We start from the raw sequence: 20742 nt of genomic DNA, 5'->3' as shown, positions 1-20742 counted from the left end.
GGACAGAAATCAAATAAGTAAGTAATAGAAGCAAACAGATAGAAGTCCCACCTAAAGCAATATTATGAAGCTTCTTCAGAGACAGGGCTGGAGATAGAAAAAATGGGGGCAGAGGGTCAAACTAATTTCTCTGTTATGAAGTTCTTGAGAACCTTGGAGAATTTACATAGCAAAGCACAGCTGTTCAGTGCTCACCTCTCTACCATGAGTGTACGTTAGGAAAATTGTAGATACATCAGCATTGTATTTACGTAACAAATTGTTAATCATATATTGAGACTGAGTGCATGTTTCTGAACAGTTTATTTGAAAGAGATGTGTTCTATTTTAAAAAGAATGCCCCTTCATCAGAAAAAGGAACCATCTATGGCAGTATTGATGTATTTGGGGAGGAGCCATAACTTTGTGGAAGAACACATGTTTTGCATGCAGACAGAAGTCATAGGGCTTCTTCATATGGAGCTTCTATCCTGCTATTGAGGTTGGTTACTCACGGAAGTTAGCGGGTCCTTTAGATGATGCCATGAACCTCCAGGGACTCTTCCGCACTAAATGACTTTATTCCATTTTTTAAAAATCGGAGATAATGAGCTATCAAATTACAGCGCTTGAGTTCCCTCATGAAAAGAGGAAAACTCACAATAAGCTAGACCACAGAAGCTGTATAATGAAACAAATGGAAGAGTCAGATAAGGGGGAAAAGGGGAGGAGGGGAGGAAGCACGTGTAAAGGGAGTCCCTTGTGATCCTGCATTCAAAATGGCAGCAGAAAGCCCGGTTTTAAATGCTGGATTTTAGGCTGGTGTAGAGATCCTCTCAGTTCAGTCCCTGGCATCTTCAGTTAAAATGATAACAGGAACCAGGGCTGGAAAAGTTCTTAGAGAGCCACTGCCACTCAAAGACTACAGCACAGAGCTAAACAGACCAATGTTTGAGTCATTATAAGGCAATTTCATACGTTCAAAATCAGGAATTGTTATGATGTGTTGAATTGCTTCAATTTCCTTAGATGAATGTGCATGTTAAGTGACTGAGAATTGCATCACATGTTAGAATTTCAAAGAGATATTTGCTCATAGCATACAATATAAAAGGGGCACTCAAATATGTGGGGTGGGACAGGATGCACACATCTAGAAGCCATTGCACACTTTTGCTTCCCAGAGCATGCTCAACCAAGGAATACCTGAGTGGTTATCCTCACTTTACAAAATATAACTTTATACATGAGTGCAGATTTCTGCATATGAAATCATAAGAATGCTATATTAAACTGCATGAACAGGTGGTTGCTATTGTTTCATTATTGCTTTTCCTCACTATTCCATGTGTTAAAATCTGATTATAGATTCATTTTCTCTATTTCAAAAGAAAAACACCTAACCTTCAATATAAATAAGACTCTGAAATATAAATATGTAAATTGTCCAGTCTTGAATGAGATATGAAATTGACAAAATAGATCAGATCCACAAGCAAAAAGGTTTACATCCAGAGTAAAATAATTTTCCATTCAATAGTAACTAACCCTGAGAAAGTCCTTCTGAAATCATTTCAAAAGGAGCAGAATCTATTTATTTATTTATTTATTTATTTCATTTCATTTCATTTCATTTCTATACCACCCAATAGCCGAAGCTCTCTGGGCGGTTCACAAAAACTAAAACCAAACAACACACAATAAAACAATTTAAAATATATAGAACATTAAAACCACAATATAACAATACAACCACAATAAAACCTAGCAGCAGTACAGGAGTTTAAAATACAGATTTAAAACAGCAAAGATAAAAATTTAGAAAGCTAAAATGCCTGGGAAAATAAAAAGGTGGAATAATGTGGAATAATGCTTTATACCATTGTCAGATGGAAGAAGAAATCAACAGGATAAGTTTTCAGTAAGTATATTATTGAAAAATAAGGTATTCCTCCCCAAAAAAATATATATACAAAGAATACTGAAATAATATGGGCGGGCATTATAGAATGGCTATAAATGATATTGTAGATTCCACCTACATGCTTGTGGGATGCACTTATCAAAATTACGTTAGCTGGCAATTAGTTAATCCAACAATCATAATAGAGATGTGGCTGAATTGGTGTAGGATCCTACATTTGGGCAGATGGCTGAAGGAAAGTAATTTAGGTTGCTTTCATCTTTGTGATTATGGGTACTTCCCGATGGAGGCCTCTTAGTGCTTCCAGCTAGAAGGCATTGTGATGCTATTCTTTTTCTCCTTAACAGGTTTTCTGTAGTAAGAAAAGGGGGGGGAGATAGAAGAAGTGTTGGGGAGACACAGGAGAGTTATGAGTGGCAGATGATGTTGTCCGGACCCCCCATAAAATTCTGTGAATGAGGCAGGCCCATGGCGCAATAAAAGCTTCTTCTCGAAGCACCCTATAACGATGTGAGCTGCACTTCATTGGAACCTACAGAAACACGCAATTGGGGACGGCATGAAATGTATGTGAAACATCACCAAACATCTGCAGAACAGCTGTAGTGCACGACAGGCATACCAGGAACCCAGGCAGTAGGAACACAGACTGGTTTTGGACATTCCACTTGATCTGCACCCCACCCCACCCCTTTGGCCTGGCTGAGGCCAACTGCTATTGGGCTCCTCTCCTTCTGGTACTATCTCCTGCAGAGGTGGTTCTGTACAGGGGGCAAGTGGGCCAGTGGGCCACCCCCCACCCACTTCTGGCGGAGAGATCCTCCCACAACCAGGTACATGTGCAGCTGCCACATGCCACACATGATCTTCTCCTGTCCTCTTCTGGCAATCTCATATTGAACATCTGCCTTGTCCTCCGCCCTACCAACCCCGATGGGCACCAGCCATCACTAGTTCCACCTGATTATTATGTAACTTCATTATGTCACAGTGACCCTGTTCAGACATCATGCTAAACCATGATGGTTAGGAGTTTTGAGCTAACCATGTTGGCTTAGCATGACATCTGACCAAAAACAAGCGTCTGTCCCAACCATGGTGGTTAATTAACCATGGACTTACCACGTTCACTGACTACTTGCTGCAAGATGGTAAGCATGATGTCTGAACAGCCTCTGTGGTTAATTGACAGCTGCCATAGAGCTCTGCGGCAAGAGCAGCCAAAGAAGGAGTAGCTGAGCACCAAAATGACTGGCAGCACAAAGGCTGCTGGGATGCATGGCCGCCCATCCAGAGGACTGCAGGTTCCTGCAGGAGGGAGGATAGTTAGAGAATGGTTAGTCTAACAGTGTTGCAGAACATGGTTACCTGCACATGTGGCAGTAGCACTCACAGTGGTGAGTGATAACCACCATGCACCATGGTTAGCCTAACTGCCCTTCCCCAATGTGCATGTGAACAGGGCCAGGTACCTGAACAAGTACCTGAATATGCTTATTTTTCCTCTTATTTGTCTCCTAGATTCTAAATCATTATTTTAAAGTATAAACCACCTTGAATGTTTTTGGGGGGTAAAGGCGACAAATACATGCCGCAAATAAATAAACAAACAGAATATAAGGGTTCAGTTACAACACACTTTCACTATCATCAACAGTGAACTTTTCTTTCCAGACTGTGTGGCACCAGACAAATATTGCAGGGTGTGAGGGAGAGCTGGTCATCTTGTCTTTGCGATGGTTGACTTCTTTGCATTTCACTGCTATGAACAGGATTTGAGGCTTACTCATAGTCTTCAGCTGTTATACTGCTGGCCATAAGAAAAAAATGAAAATCCTAATAAAGGCATTGCCCTCATAGAGATTTTCTTATCTGTTTGTCAATAGCAACTTATTTTGTTACTTCTATCACAGTATTTCACAGTGTTATAGAAAAACAAATATGCAATATAAAAGTCAAAATCCCTCTCTTTCACTCTTGTCGAATCTGACAGAACTGTCTTGCTTTTACATGGCAGCCAGTGCTTCCTATATTCCCAAAGATTCTGCCAGAAACAAAGAGATGTAGACAGGAAATATATTACACAGTGGCACATGCACACAACACTCGGCACCCTATCTTCCGCAATCCAGTATGCACTAATAGTTATGCCACAAACACAGCTTGGCAAGTAGCGGGCATTTACTGCACAGTTACACAAAGTATGGATGAACAGAAAGTTGTATATCTGTTGCTGTTGTTTAAACGGTTTAAGCAAATGTTAAGTAGTTATCAGAAAGGAGAAAACACCTGTCGCTGAAGTCAACGATGCTACTGTATTCATTACCCAGTAATGTAATGAAGTGTTTCCAGGATGGCCTGCACAGGTGTATAATTGCGTATAGAAAGTGTCAAATCTCACTGTAATTTATCTTCTCTGTTGATGAGTTGTGGCATGCAATTTTGTACCCTGACAGCTCAGTTAGCAAAATGTCATTGGCCTGTATAAGAATTGAAACAAGACGGGTTAACACCCACAATATCAATCACCTGCCTTTCCATAAGGTGATGCCTCATATGCATACTTCACTTCTACTATGAACATGTGAAGGATTCAAGAAGAGGAGGAGCAAGGAAACAGGGATACAACTTCAGGATAATGATTTGCTCAGGAGCGTAAACTATATATAAGGTCAGCAGAAGGTTTCATGAGCTCCTACATAAGAGAGAAAATCTACTTAGGGCAATGGGCTTTAGCCCATAAAAACTGAGTGGAATCTACTGATCATTATATAGGAGAGTTAGGGTTGTGTGTTCCTTTTTGCATCAGGAGTAACAATATTAATTATTAGAATTATTTGTCTTATTAGCCTTATTTGAATGTCTGCAGACCCTTCCTCTCCCATTACACCTCGTGATCATGCAGACACCATGACACCATCATGCAGATGGCTGATGCATCATCAGCCCTTTTTGCCTTCCCACCCACCCCCACCTACCACCCCTGCTTTTTGTAACATCTTCCCTGATGAAGAGGTCTGGAGATCTCAAAAGTTTGCACATTTTTAATGATATATTTGTTGGCCTAATAAAGGTATTACACTAATATGGATATGTGTATTACTACTTATTAGTTATTATTTATTTTTAAATAGTTTTTATACTGTCCTTCAATACTGAGGCAGTTTACAAAGTTGCAAATTAAGAACAAGACATTATAACATGAAAAGATAAAATAGAATCAGAAATAGAATCAGAAAAACAGCAAGCAATCAAAAACAGCATAACACAGATAACACTGTTTTAAAAGCTGTAAAGAACAATGCACTCCTAAACTGGTTACTCAGAAGTGAATCCCACTGAATCCAGTAGGGCTTACTCCCTAGTAAGTATGCTTAGGATTGCAGCCTATAAAGGGTTTTGTCTAGCACAGAAAAGATAAGAGCATGGGCTTTCCATCTTACAAGCCAGAATGGCAGCTTCCTTAAAAATCCTGACTGTTCAGTAGGGTGGCCACTTAAGGCTTGTCAAAGAAGAGAAAATACATCACCAAAACCAAGGATAAAAGAGGACATCGATTTGCATAACAATTGAATATGTTAATTTATATGTTATCAATGCAAACTTAAGAATAATTTTTATAACTTAAGTAGAAATACAGTCCATCTCACCATGGTATGGAAGGCTGTGACCAGGTGATCTTCATGCCTGCCTGTTCAGTCCTCTATTCAAGCACTAACTGTTGATGGACAGCTGTTCTTACAGTTCTTTGTCTGTAAACCAGAGCTGGACAGGACAGCCCTTCAAATGGAGGACAGTCCTCTGGCAGTCCTTAAAATAGAGGACTGTCCTCTGTAAAAGGGGACAGATGACCACCCTGCTTCAAGCTTCCAGCAACAGGGACCCCTTGCTCCCCCCTCACTTTTATCCCCTAGATGGGTGCCAGAAGATCTCTCCCCCCACCCTGCTGTGCCTCTTCTCTTGCACCTCAGCCCTGCAGGTCCACTTCCAGGTTCCAGCTCATCCCTCAGTCAGCCACCATGCCCCAGCAACAACAATTCCAAGTGCCAGCAGCTTGGCCCAGCACTCTGCTTTGCTTGTCGACATGGCAGCAGGCAGACGATGACTCGACCAATAGTGGCTCCACTCCACAGCCATGAAAAACGCAGGGACCATTCCAGCTCCTACAAGCAAAAAGTGGCTATACCTGGGTAGCTTATTGTGCCCCTTGGAAGTGCTGACCAAGCGCAGGGGGGCTTCTTTAAAAACCATCAAAGATTCTGCACTTTGAAAATAGACAAGTGCTGCAAATCATCAGGATGGTTTAAAAACTGGTTATCTTACAACTGAGAATATTCTACATACATTTTATGAACCAAAATTCAGTAGTTATGACCCTCCAGTAAGCTATGTGTTTTTTGTAAACACTGACTTCAAAAATCTAACGAACATGAGAAAAGTTGTGATGATGAATTGTGATGATGACAGAAACAGAATTCAAAGTGATCTGGATAGACTGGAGCGCTGGGCAGAAAATAACAGAATGACATTTAATACGAATAAATGCCAAGTTCTGCACCGAGGAAAAAGAAACCAAATGTGCAGTTACAAGACGGGGGATACTTGGTTCAACAATACTACAAGCGAGAAGAATCTTGGAATTGTGGTAGATCACAATCTAAGTATGAGCCGACAATGTGATGTGGCTGAAAAAAAGGAAAATGCTCTTTTGGGCTGCATTAATAGAAGCATAGCTTCCAAATCCCGGGAAGTACTAGTTCCCCTCTACTCAGCACTGGTTAGGCCTCAGCTGGAGTACTGTGTCCAATTCTGGGCACTGCACTTTCAGAAGGATGCAGACAAGCTGGAGAGGGTTCAGAGGAGGGCAACAAAGATGATCAGGGGATTGGAAACAAAGCCCTATGAGGACAGACTGAAAGAACTGGGCATGTTTAGCCTTGAGAAGAGAAGACTGAGGGGAGATAGGATAGCGCTCTTCAGGGACTTGAAAGGTTATCACAGAGAGGAAGGCCAGGATCTCTTCTCGAGCATCCCAGAGTGCAGGACACGGAATAATGGGCTCAAGTTGTTGTTGTTGTTCAGTCGTTCAGTCGTGCCCGACTCTTCGTGACCCCATGGACCATAGCACGCCAGGCCTCCCTGTCCTGCGCTCTCTCCCGGAGTGTGCTCAAGTTCATATTCATTGCATTGGTGATGCTATCTAACCATCTCATCCTCTGTCTTCCCCTTCTCCTTTTGCCTTCAGTCTTTCCCAGCATCAGGGTCTTTTCCAGGGACTTTTCTCTTCCCATTAGGTGGCCAAAATATTTGAGCTTCAGCTTCAGTATCTGTCCTTCCAATGAGCACTCAGGGTTGATTTCCTTTAGGATGGACTGATTTGACCTCCTTGCAGTCCAGGGGACTCGTAAGAGTCTTCTCCAGCACCACAGTTCGAAAGCATCAATTCTTCAGCGCTCAGCCTTCCTTATAGTCCAGCTCTCACAGCCATACATTACTACTGGGAAAGCCACAGCTTTGATTAGATGGACCTTTGTCAGCAAGGTGATGTCTCTGCTTCTTACTATGCTGTTTAGGTTTGCCATAGCTTTCCTCCCAAGGAGCAAGCGTCTTTTAATTTCATGGCTACAGTCACCGTCTGCGGTGATCTTGGAGCCCAAGAAAGTAAAATCTGTCACTGCTTCCATTTCTTCCCCTTCTATATGCCAGGAAGTGATGGGGCCAGATGCCACGATCTTCGTTTTTTTAATGTTGAGTTTCAAACCAGCTTTTGCACTCTCCTCTTTCACCCTCAACAAGAGGCTCTTGAGATCCTCTTCGCTTTCTGCCATTAGGGTGGTATCGTCTGCATATCGGAGGTTGTTGATAATTCTCCCGGCAATCTTAATTCCGACCTGTGATTCATCCAACCCGGCGTTTCTCATGATGTACTCTGCATATAAGTTAAATAAGCAGGGCGACAATATGCAGCCTTGTCGTACTCCTTTCCCAATTTTGAACCACTCGGTTGTTCCATGTCTGGTTCTTACTGTTGCTTCTTGACCCTCGTACAGGTTTCTCAGGAGACAGGTAAGGTGGTCTGGTACTCCCATCACTTTAAGAATTTGCCACAGTTTGTAGTGATCCACACAAAGGCTTTAGCGTAGTCAATGAAGCAGCTGAACATCCAGAAGAACGTCCTGACTGTTAGAGCAATACAATGATGGAACCAATTCCCTAGGGAGGTGGTGGGCTCTCCCACACTGGAGGCATTCAAGATGAGGCTGGACAGCCATCTGCAGGGATGCTCTGACTTGGATTCCTGCATTGAGCAGGGGGTTGGACTCGATGGTCTTATAGGCCCCTTCCAACCCTACTATTCTATGATTCTATGATTCTCTTATAAAGGCCTTGTAAGATTTAGGGCAGGTTCTTCATGGAAATCAGACATATGTGAAAGATTTGAGCAACTTTCCTTAGGGAAGAAAAATGAATAAAAAGCAAACAAGATAAAGAAACAACTGTGATGACCAATATCACAATCACACTATCACGTAGCACTAAATCACACCTAATCCTAGAATATAGTATTACTGTATATATTTTGGATGAGCACAATCATTAACATTTCTGGAATCTGAAAAAGTAAATAAGGTGCCCATGTGCACATTAGACCTATTATAACTCTGCTATGAAGAGGGACTGAATATGAATTTGAGCACGCTCCGGGAGAGAGCGCAGGAAAGGAAGGCCTGGCGTGCTATGGTCCATGGGGTCACGAAGAGTGGGACACGACTGAACGACTGAACAACAACAAATGAAGAGGGACACTAAGGGATGTGGGTTCGTAGATGAGGCGGGATGGGTAAGAAAAGAATGGCGACACCACTGATGCCAAATGTAGGATGGAGTGCCTCACAGCCACTCACCACCACATCATCTAACCAACAGGCAAAGAGTAGAGCCTCCCATGGAAACTAAATCTATCCAGAAGTGCAATTTCTATTCCAAAAGAACTGGTTTCACTCCAAAGGATTTACTCTTTCAGTTATTAAAAGTCCATTTGCATTCATTAATGCATCTGGTATGGTGATCCAGAGCTGCACAATATAGACACAGAGAGGCTGATCATCCTATGCCAGTTTCATATGGCTAACTGAGGTGTTTACGAAGGCTGAATCTACACATAGCGGCGATACCGTTAGCATGACTGTCAGTATAGATGGCACCACTGGGCACCCATAGTTATGATAACAGTATAACTGCTATGTGTAGATTCCGCCGAAGTTACACAGTGCTGCATGGTGAGGCTGTCACCCAGCAGCGATGGTCTAAGCAGCATTTTGAAGGGGTCAACACATCTGCTGCAGCGACAGAAGGGAAGTGGAAGCAGGAAGACACACCAAACCAGAGACTTGGAAGTGAATGACGGAAGTTATATTTCAATCTCGGCTCACAGAAGCCTCTTTCTGGTCTTGAGTTAGGGCAGGCCAGCACAACATTTGGTTCACCAAGGCAAACATAGTCCTACCAGCAGTCTGTGTTGGCCCATCAGAGCATAATTGATAAACCTCCTACTTTCGCTGCCTGACAAGCAGATTGTCAATCTTCGTGTAGTCCACAATGCAAAATTGGTGGTCTGAATTCAGCTTGACACTTTGTGCAGGCCTAGCTTACTGTGAACCACTCAGAAGTATCTTTAGAGTCTCAAGTTACTTCGTAGGGTAGCCAAGTGTCCTCTTTTACAGAAGATAGTCCTCTGTTTGAAGAACTGCCGGAGGACTGTCCTCTGTTTTGAAGGCATCCTCCATTGGAAGGGCTGTCCAGTCCAAGTCTGGTATAAAGATAAAGAGCCATCAGAAGGAAGAGCTGGGCCTTGAAGTTGCCCATCGACAGCACCTGACCAGCAGACTTAACAAGCAGGCACACAGGTCACCTGTCTTTCTGCACTATGCTGAGGTGTACTGTATTTCTATTTAAATTATAGTAAACATTTCAAAATTTTATGCAAATTGGTGTCCTCTTTTGTCCTCTTTTTGGTGATGCATTTCCTTCTTTTTTGCCATTCATATGTGGCCACCCCAGGTTCACAGTAGGCCAGGTATGCACAAACTGTCAAGCTGAATACAGACCACCAACTACAAATTGTGGACTGTGCCTTAATGACAAGGAAAGAGATGCAGTCGTGGTTTGCAAGGAGATGCACATTGTTATATATTGGCCCTCCTGGCTTGTCCTATCAGGAAATATGTGAATTTACCTCTTGGACACAGTGCTGTCAGTTTCCAGTTCATGCATTGCCAGCACCCGGTTGGCTGCAACAGCTTTCTCTGTGAGCCTTTTATTATAAAGTTGCCAGCTGGTTATGCATCCTTTAGGTTGGCCAGATACCAAAGGACAAGGCTTCTGCATCTTTAATCACTGTGCAAAACAGGGAATTTCAGCAGGTGTCACTGAAATCCCCTCTTCTACACAAAACTATTAAAAGTGCAGGAGCCCTGTCAGCATTTGCATCCTCTGCAACCCTCTGTCAGTCTGTGTCTGGCCTCTTCTTCCTGGTACATGCAGTATTCCATTGAAGTAATACCACAGAATATATTGCAATATCATACCTAGAGACTGGACAGTCTTGCAGGACATGTATTGCTTAAAGCACCATAAAGGATACAGCTAGTTTGTTTTATAGCCTCTTTGAATGTTGTTTGTTCCAGCTCCACATCACAGCTAACAATGTCTCTGTGCTGAGCTTGAAATGGTTGCAAATGTAACCAGTCTCCACAAATCAACTAAAGAAAAAACACACACACCAAAACAATAACAATAAAGCAATACTTTGGAATAATAAAAGCCTTTGTTATGTATAATTCTCGCGTAAGTCCTCTACAACTGTAGGCACCAAACCTGAAGGACACTCTTGAATATTCTTTTCACTGCTTTTGCCCTAAACAGAGGCTTCCCCTTGTTATTGCAATGCAGGTCCATTTGTTATTGTTCCCTGATCATGTGAGATCTAAAAACCAACAAGGGAATGGGATTTAGAAAGACAAATGTGACATTCAGGGAGAAAATCCAATATAATTTTTTTTGTGGGGGGGATTGCACAGTACATTCACTCCCCAGGTACATCAAGTCATTTCAACAGAAGATGTAAGTAAATTCTAACAAAGGTACAGGTACTTTGGAAAACAGATGCTTTCATGTCCTATCCCCACGTTTTATTATTAGCATTACTCTTGTCCTAATTGCAGAATATAAAAACAAGGCATGCCACAGACCCACTGAGGAGAAGAGTAATGCCCACAGGCTGTATTATAAGGGCAGCCTTTCACTTTTGTGCAACATGAGATCTTTTTATCACCCTCCTGGCAATGAAAAAAAAATCAGTAGTAAATCAATTAAAAGTGTTAGCACCATTGGCAGGCTAACAAGTAAATACTGACAGCATGGTAAATTGAAAAAGCTCCTCTTGGCATGAAAGAAAGAGGGATGGTGTAATTTGAGGGTAGCGGGAGGCTGAAAGCCACAGTGCAAGGAGACCAGGATAGAGTTGCCATGTATGCAGAGTTTAACAAGATGTTAATTGTGCATTAGGAGAACATAAATAGGCAAGCCCGTGAAGCATGGCAGGGGCTTTTTGTCCATGAAACAAAGCACAACCTCCACTCTGGAACCAGAAATAAGTATGGAGTAAATGTCAGCACATTCTGCTACAAACAGGATAGGATTCTACAGTGCCTTCACAAGATTCATTTCCAAAAGGCTTAAGAAATCTGGGAGAGGGGCAGAGATCTGGCAGAGATTGGCCAAATGCTGGCCACGATTGACCAAAACAAGACTATATTTCTGAGTGATTTGTTCTAGCTGGGGGTCCCAGAATAAGACACATGAGGATGCTGAGGAAGACCTTTGGTGAAAAGGCATTGGTCACATCATAAATTCTTGAGCCCTCTTTCTTCCTTTGCTCTTCTGGTTGCTGTTGGCCACAACATGCCAGACTAGTTGAACCCTTCCTCTGAGCCAGTAGGGTTCTCCTTTGTTCTTTTTACTGATTCTCTGGGCTGTGCTTAAAAAAACACACCCTCTTTTCTAGATGTACTAGCACTACACATAAACAGGACAAATCAACCCTGCGGGTGTGTGGGTTGATATGTCTGCCCCTCCACAGACCAATACAAAATATGCACAGCAGGAAGTGCATTAGAGACTCCAGGACTGGCTCCAGGTTCTAGAGGGCGCTTGGGCAAGACAATGTCAAGGGGCCCCTCTTCCTCAGTGAGTCTAGCTGCTCACCAGCATTGTCATCTGGGCTGCTGCTCCTCTTCCTCATCATTGCTACCGCTTGCTTGCCGGGAAGCAAGCAGGCCGTGGCATCTCCTACTCCTTCACACCACCACCATTGTCTGGGACAGAGCAAGAGGCAGGTGATCAAGCAGGTAGCAGGGGCTCTTGTCAGCCAGCCCCCTGTTAGGGTGTGGGCCCTTCCACTGGAGAAGGAAATGGCAACCCACTCCAGTATTCTTGCCAAGAAAACCCCATGGAACGTATCACAAGGCTAAAAGATATGATGCCGGAAGATGAGCCCCTCAGGTCGGAAGGTGTCCAATATGCTACTGGGGAAGAGCAGAGGGTATTTCCAAGTAGCGCCAGAAAGAGTGAAGCGGCTGGGCCAAACCCGAAAGGACACTCAGCTGTGGATGTGTCTGGCGGTGAAAAGAAAATCCGATGCTGTAAAGAACAATATTGTTTAGGAACCTGGAATGTCAGATCAATGAATCAAGGTAAGCTGGAGGTGGTCAAACATGAGATGGCAAGATTGAACATCGACATCTTGGGAATCAGCGAACTAAAATGGACAGGCATGGGCGAATTTAATTCAGGTGACCATCATATCTACTATTGTGGGCAAGAATCCCTTAGAAGAAATGGAGTAGCACTCATAGTCAACAAAAGGGTGGGAAAAGCAGTACTGGGGTACAATCTTAAAAATGATAGAATGATCTCAGTACGAATCCAAGGCAAACCATTCAACATCACAGTAATTCAAGTCTATGCCCCAACCACTGATGCCGAAGAAGCTGAGGTTGATCGGTTCTATGAAGACCTACAACACCTTCTAGAACTAACACCAAAAAAAGATGTCCTCTTCATCATAGGGGATTGGAATGCTAAAGTAGGAAGTCAAGAAATCACCGGGATAACAGGCAGGCATGGCCTTGGTGTACAAAATGAAGCAGGACAAAAGCTAATAGAGTTTTGCCAAGAGAACATGCTGATCATAGCAAACACTCTTTTCCAACAGCACAAGAGGCGACTCTACACATGGACATCACCAGATGGTCAATATCGAAATCAGATTGATTATGTCCTTTGCAGCCAAAGATGGAGAAGCTCCATACAGTCAGTAAAAACAAGACCTGGAGCTGACTGTGGCTCAGATCATGAGCTGCTTCTTGCAAAATTACGGCTGAAATTGAAGAACGTCGGGAAAACCACTAAACCGTTCGGGTATGACCTAAATCATATCCCTGATGAATATACAGTGGAGGTGAGGAATAGATTTCAGGGATTAGACCTGATAGACAGAGTGCCTGAGGAACTATGGACGGAGGTCCGTAACGTTGTTCAGGAGGCAGCAACTCAATCCATCCCAAAGAAAAAGAAATGCAAGAAAGCCAAGTGGCTGTCTGATGAGGCTTTACAAGTAGCTCACGAAAGAAGGGAAGCGAAAAGCAAGGGAGAAAGGGGAAGATATACCCAACTGAATGCAGAGTTCCAGAGAATAGCAAGGAGAGACAAGAAGGCCTTCTTAAATGAACAATGCAAAGAAATCGAGGAAAACAACAGAATGGGAAAGACTAGAGATCTCTTCAAGAAAATCGGAGATCTCAAGGGAACGTTTTGTGCAAAGACGGGCATGATAAAGGACAAAGAAGGCAGGGACCTAACAGAAGCAGATGAGATTAAGAAGAGGTGGCAAGAATACACAGAAGAACTATACAGGAAAGATCTGAATGTCCCTGATAGCCATGATAGTGCGGTCACTGAATTTGAGCCGGACATCCTAGAGAGTGAAGTCAAGTGGGCCTTAGGAAGCATTAGTAACAACAAAGCTAGCGGAGATGACAGTATTCCAGCCGAGCTATTTAAAATCCTAAAAGATGATGCTGTTAAAGTGCTGCATTCAATATGCCAACAAATCTGGAACACTCAACAGTGGCCACAAGACAGGAAAAGGTCAGTTTACATTCCAATTCCAAAGAAGGGCAACGCCAAAGAGTGTTCAAACTACCGCACAATTGCGCTCATTTCACATGCCAGCAAGGTGATGCTCAAAATCCTACAAGCTAGGCTTCAGCAGTATGCGAACCGAGAACTACCGGAAGTACAAGCTGGGTTTAGAAGAGGCAGAGGAACTAGAGATCAAATCGCCAACATTCGCTGCATCATGGAGAAAGCAAGAGAATTCCAGAAAAACGTCTATTTCTGCTTCATTGACTACGCTAAAGCCTTTGATTGTGTGGATCACAACAAACTGTGGCAAATTCTTAAAGTGATGGGAGTACCAGACCACCTTACCTGTCTCCTGAGAAACCTGTACGAGGGTCAAGAAGCAACAGTAAGAACCAGACATGGAACAACCGAGTGGTTCAAAATTGGGAAAGGAGTACGACAAGGCTGCATATTGTCACCCTGCTTATTTAACTTATATGCAGAGTACATCATGAGAAACGCCGGGTTGGATGAATCACAGGTCGGAATTAAGATTGCCGGGAGAATTATCAACAACCTCCGATATGCAGACGATACCACCCTAATGGCAGAAAGCGAAGAGGATCTCAAGAGCCTCTTGTTGAGGGTGAAAGAGGAGAGTGCAAAAGCTGGTTTGAAACTCAACATTAAAAAAACTAAGATCATGTCATCTGGCCCTATCACTTCCTGGCATATAGAAGGGGAAGAAATGGAAGCAGTGACAGATTTTACTTTCTTGGGCTCCAAGATCACCGCAGACGGTGACTGTAGCCATGAAATTAAAAGACGCTTGCTCCTTGGGAGGAAAGCTATGGCAAACCTAGACAGCATAGTAAGAAGCAGAGACATCACCTTGCCGACAAAGGTCCGTCTAATCAAAGCTATGGTTTTCCCAGTAGTAATGTATGGCTGTGAGAGCTGGACTATAAGGAAGGCTGAGCGCCGAAGAATTGATGCTTTCGAACTGTGGTGCTGGAGAAGACTCTTACGAGTCCCCTGGACTGCAAGGAGGTCAAATCAGTCCATCCTAAAGGAAATCAACCCTGACTGCTCATTGGAAGGACAGATACTGAAGCTGAAGCTCAAATATTTTGGCCACCTAATGCGAAGAGAAAACTCCCTGGAAAAGACCCTGATGCTGGGAAAGACTGAAGGCAAAAGGAGAAGGGGACGGCAGAGGATGAGATGGCTAGATACCATCACGGATGCAATGAATATGAACTTGAGCACGCTCCGGGAGAGAGCGCAGGACAGGAAGGCCTGGCGTGCTATGGTCCATGGGGTCACGAAGAGTCGGACACGACTGAACGACTGAACAACAACAACCTTGGCAGGTGCCCAACTGTGCCACCCCTTGACACTGGCCCTGATAGACACATTCAATCTCTGTGGACATTTGTATGTTATGATGAGTTGGGGATGGTACAATCAACTGTTCCTGGAATTATGTATTTATAGAACAGGATTCATTTTGTTTGTTTGCTGTTCCTGAATTGCAGGCTCTCAGTCACTCTGCTTTGTCTTGCTTCTCACTTGATGACAAGTTGGAAGTGGCTATATAATTATTCCTTTAAACAAAAACAATGAAGTTCTGTTACCAAAACCAGCAATTACCAATGAGTCACATCCATTGTTCGAATTTACTGTTAATGGAACTCTTGCCGTCTGGTATTATGTGGGATAAGATGAGATGCCTTCTTAGGGCCAATCCCAAAATAATATGTGGAGCTCATGTGGTGACTTTTTGAAGCAACCCCATGAGTATGTCTAGGCAAAAAGATGACTCTGAGATGAGTTAAGCTTTTCTGGGGATAGTCCTAGAAGCTCCGTCTTAGTTTCTTGTTGGAGCTTGCTCGTGGGATCATGCCTGGCCAGTTGCACAAACAGACAATTAAATTGTCCAGGAACACTGCGAAGGACCATTGCTTGAGCTCTGAGCACTGCATCATGAAGTTAAATCAGCAACTGCCAAATTGGTGCCAAATGGCGCACACATGCAGCACGTATATTTAACAAATAGGTAAATGAATGGCAGCCATCCTTTTCAGCAAGTGTTAGATGGGTCAAATCCAAAGTAAAAAACTGTGCCACTGCAGTGCACACTTATGCTACCCTCCATGCCTTGGCATAGTTTTAGCTCTAACTCACTGAGCTCAGGACCAGACAGATTCATAGCACAAGAGAGGCAAACAGGGGGTGACCCTGGATGCATTCCACATCTAAGCGTATACATGTCAACATTGCACAGATGAAAATGTGCCTGAGTGGGCAGGGTGAGGGGCACAGTCTGGCAACCCAATAGCAGAGCCTTTTAGGCCGACACCAACCAGACTGAAATGCACCAGGAGCTGGAAGCGGGCATCAAAACTGCAGGTAAGCACAGGGCTCCAAGTGAGGCAAACCACTGACAACAAGGCAAGCTAAATACCTATAACAAATACCTATACCTCTATGTAACTCTTAAATCAGAACCAGAGGGCCAAGCTCAAGTATCTGAAAAAGAGTATTTTCCTTCTTTTACTTTCTTCTGGCTTGAGCCTTCAATGGAGGACCCCAACTTGAACTCTTGGGAGCCATTTCCCCCACTCACAGAGATACCGGGGGGGGGAGGGGGGCCAAGCAAGGACATTTATTCAAATTAACAACCAACAATAACAATGAAAACACAAAGGAATCCCCTAGTTCAAAACCCTTACTTCCTCCCCAAGACTAGATGTGCCAATACTAGCCTGTGTCCTTTAGTCTTCTTCACGGTTAATCCAGGGATGCAGTCTGCTGGTCAGTGATTGTCCATATGCTTGGGCTTGCTCTGCCAAGAGATTATTATTATTGTTGTTGTCGTTGTTGTTACTATTATTAAAAAAACTGAGCATGTTGAAATAAGGCAAGTCCAGCAGATGGCAGCAAGAAGATTCCTGTAACGTGTTTGGTCTCAGCAGCTCCAACCAATAAGCAGATAGATAGATGTGTATGTTGACATTTGTGGCAGATTAGCTGTTAGGCCACATTGTGCCCCACATTAGTCTTGTGAAGATCGCTGAGCAAAGTCCCAGCTCCTAAAGTTTCTCAAGGTATATCTTCCTTAGTAGCGAAGAAAGAACCACCACCACCCTGGTTTTGCACTTTCAGTCAATATTAATTGCAGAATAAAATCCTAATTGTAATACTTTGGAATCCTACATGAAGCATTCAGGCCAGCAATAGTTACAGAATTTGCAGTACATGACCAAATAATAACCATTTAACACCATAAAGAGTTAACTGAAAGCCAGTGTAGTGGAGTGGTTAGAGTGTGCAACTAGGACTCAGGAGATCCAGGTTCTACTCCCCACTCAGCCATGAAGCTCACTGGGTGACTTTGGGGCAGTCACTGACTCACAGCTTAACCTACCTCACATTGTTGTGGGGACAAAATGGAGAGTGAGAGGATCATGTAAACTGCCTTGGGTCCCTTAGAGAAACAAGGCAGGATATAAATGCAACAAACAATCACATAAACTTCTGTTCCCAATTTAATACATTTATTAAAGAACCAAGCAGACAGAAGTTGAGAAGTACCCAGCTGCTTTGAAACATCAGAACTAGCTGACTGAGCTTTATTTATCAAGATCTTAAGAGTAACTCACCAGAACAGCTTCGGAGAGGAGTGGCTCTCTCTGGACCTCCAAAGCGTAGAAGAGTTTTTTGCCTTGACTCCTTGCTATCCATGCAAAAACAAAGAAACAGCTCCAAGAACCAAAGTATTTCTAGGGCAGAGATCCCCAACATGATGCCCTTGGGGAGGAGGAGGTTTGATTCATTGCAGTGTTGCTTCCTGCTATCCCTATAGAAGAAATGTGCTTCTTCAAATGGCCCTCCTCTGCCCCTTACAGGCTGAATGCAGACATTACTGCTGCCATGTATGGATATCTTCAGCATTTTGATTAACCTAAATAAATGCACACACGTGCATGTACACCCAGGGACACATAGTATCTTCTAAGACGCCAATGAACTGAGTTGCTAGATCCATTATTCAACACCAAACACAATAGAGTTCCCTTCATTTCCATAATAATTATGCAAATGAGTTCACCTTTGTAGCAATCTGTGTAAAGTTTATGGAAATCATCCTCCGTTGAGTTACAGGATGTCCTTGAAGCTGCAAGATGTGTGAAGATGCCCATGTACTGGAGGGAGAGTGCCACTGTAGGTCTTAGCCTCACTTGCTCTCTTATCGTTGCTCAGCAACTTCCGTGGAGGAAATTGCAGGAATCCCCACATGTGAATAAATGTGTATGCATCACTTCCACTGAATGGATGTCTGAATCTCTTGCAACAGCTGAGTAATGGCAGTATGTTTATTGTGCAGCCACATAATTATCTCGAATGGCTGCTAGTCCATCTCGTTCGCCCGACCCCAGTACAACAGTCTAAACCAGGGGTGGGCAACACACAGCCCACAGGCCGCATGTGCCCCATCATCTTGGGCAGCCTCCACCACTTCATCTTCTTTTTTGCCACCACTGCTACCACACCACCGAATTTCAGTGGCACAGCAGACGTGAGGCCTCAGGAGGCCAGGGGCTGGAAATTGGCCCCCACCCAGACTGCCTGAAGCTGGCCACCCCTAGCCTAAACCAATTCTTTAGCAATACATCTTGTCTGTTCTTCATAAGCACTCCCTTTTCTGTGTTTTATAAGAGTGGGAGCATCTGCTCGTTGTGATCCACTTTGCTTGTCACCAGCCCACAGCTCGACAATATTTTAAGGAAATTATTCATCAATCATTAAACAATAAACAGAAGCATGTGGCAAAACAGTGGGGGAGCAGAGATCATTTAGCTCATGGTGTCACAGCTCTCTGCTTTGGATATCACTCAGTCAGGTAGCCAGATGGCATAATGCTGCTGCTACTGGCATATGCACCGTGATCTCCAAGGACAAGCCTCAGAGTGAACGCTGCAGTACTGCTTAAGGGGCTGATGGCAGTCTTGTGGGAGCCTTTCCCCCAGCTCTCTGGAAAGGAATTCCTCTGATTGTGAGGCATTCTCATCTTGCACTGTGTCACTGGAGCCTTCCCTAAATCAAGAGAGACTAGTCATGCCTGGCTAGGGCCCATATCAGACATTACTTTAAAGCGGTGGTAAGCAGCTATGCCTTTTGTTATTTTTTTTTTACTCTAGTGTAAGCACAGGGGCCCCTTATCCAGATCAGGATGCTAGTATGGGGCATAGGGGGGCTTTAAACCTTTTCCTCTCCCCGCTGCAGTCCCCACCCAGATCAAGGGGCGTGCACCTGCAAAATACAGGAAAAAATGACAAAAATAATTCGTGTGAGAAAATTACCTGTTTAAACACTGATATTGAAATCTCCCAGAATTCCAAACACAGGTGGAATGCCTATCTTCTTTTTCAGGGGACAATGCAAGACCCTTTCTATGCCCGGTAATATAGGGGTTGGACTTCAACATGGTACAATCCTACACTGCAGGGACACATATGTAAATAGTATGACATTTATAGTGGGTGGGGTCAGCATGGGGCCCCATCATATTGAAGTGGCTCCTACATGGCAGCAGATGCACATGAAGGCGCCACCCTCAATAGCTCCAAAAACAACATATTTTAATAGAACCAATTTAATGTGTGTACACTACTTACATAACAGCTAATCAAGTTTGGCTGACATCAACCTATACCATTTGTCAGTTGAATTGTTTGGGCCAGGGGCCCATGCATGTGGTCATTTGTTCCCTCTCCCTCACTCCCTCCTCAAATAACTGATGCCTAATTTGCAGTGCTGGGAGAGGGAGATCACAGGACTTTGTTTCCAGCTCCCACAATTTACAAACCATTATGCCTCCCTGTTTTGATTTGTTGTTGTTGTTTTTAACATCCTGGGAGTACATGAGCACATCTACCTGTGCTCATATTTATGTTTTAATTTTTAATTTCTAACAAGCTGAATCCATACTCCTGAGACAGGGCCAGCCCACACATGAAGCAGGGTGAGGCACCATCAGGTGGTGGAACAAGAGGAGCAGTGTCTTGCAGCAAATTGCATCGCCTCCCTGCCCCTGTCAGGACAGCCTGGTGCCACTGCTGTGCCACCTCCTTCAGCAGCTGCTCTGGAGAGCCCTGCCAGCTGCTCTCCCACAATGGCATTTGCTACAGTGAGAGAGCAGCTGGGGAGGCTCTCTGGAGCAGCTGCCTGCCCTCTCTTTCCCTCGTTACACACAACCGGAAGAAGTATCTGCAGAGCTCCTGCGAGACCCACGGCTGCTTCTTCCCGCTGCACAGCTCTCCATGGCGGTGATGCCATGGCAGCAGGTAGCAGCAAAGATCACTGGCGGGGGGGGTGTTGGGAGGATGATGAGACGGTGGCGCATCTTCTCTCTCACCTCAGTCTGTGAGAGAGGAGAGGAGAACACCTGGGAATGATGTGAATGCATAAAGAGCAGCTTCCCAGGGACAAGGAAGGACAAGGCACTAAATGAAATGTAAAGAATTACAGTTGAAGAGAGCTGTACCCTGAACATGCCTCACATAACATCGTGAGATGAATTTTCATGAAGGTAAGATCTCTTTTAAAAAGTCATTCAGCCCCCCACACACACACCCTTAAACTCTGGC

At 43.9% G+C, this 20742-nt stretch overlaps 1 long non-coding RNA gene across 1 annotated transcript in view; it reads right to left on the bottom strand.

Moving 5' to 3' along the window:
- Positions 1-1595: 1595 nt before the first annotated feature.
- Positions 1596-20742, bottom strand: part of LOC146359218 (uncharacterized) — a 38927-nt gene continuing 19780 nt past the window's right edge. The window contains exons 2-5 of the long non-coding RNA XR_014787209.1: positions 17755-17828; positions 16858-16937; positions 3026-3211; positions 1596-2255 (exon numbers count right to left, since the gene is read on the bottom strand). This is a non-coding gene — a long non-coding RNA (uncharacterized LOC146359218). The remainder of the gene's footprint in view (positions 2256-3025; positions 3212-16857; positions 16938-17754; positions 17829-20742) is intronic.

The sequence above is a fragment of the Heloderma suspectum genome, chromosome 1 (assembly GCF_057233095.1).
Source record: "Heloderma suspectum isolate Gila_16-S chromosome 1, 16-S_ref, whole genome shotgun sequence".
NCBI classification, from domain to species: domain Eukaryota; kingdom Metazoa; phylum Chordata; class Lepidosauria; order Squamata; family Helodermatidae; genus Heloderma; species Heloderma suspectum.
The sequence above is the reverse complement of the archived record's forward strand: the minus strand, read 5'-3'. Positions and strand labels throughout refer to the sequence as shown.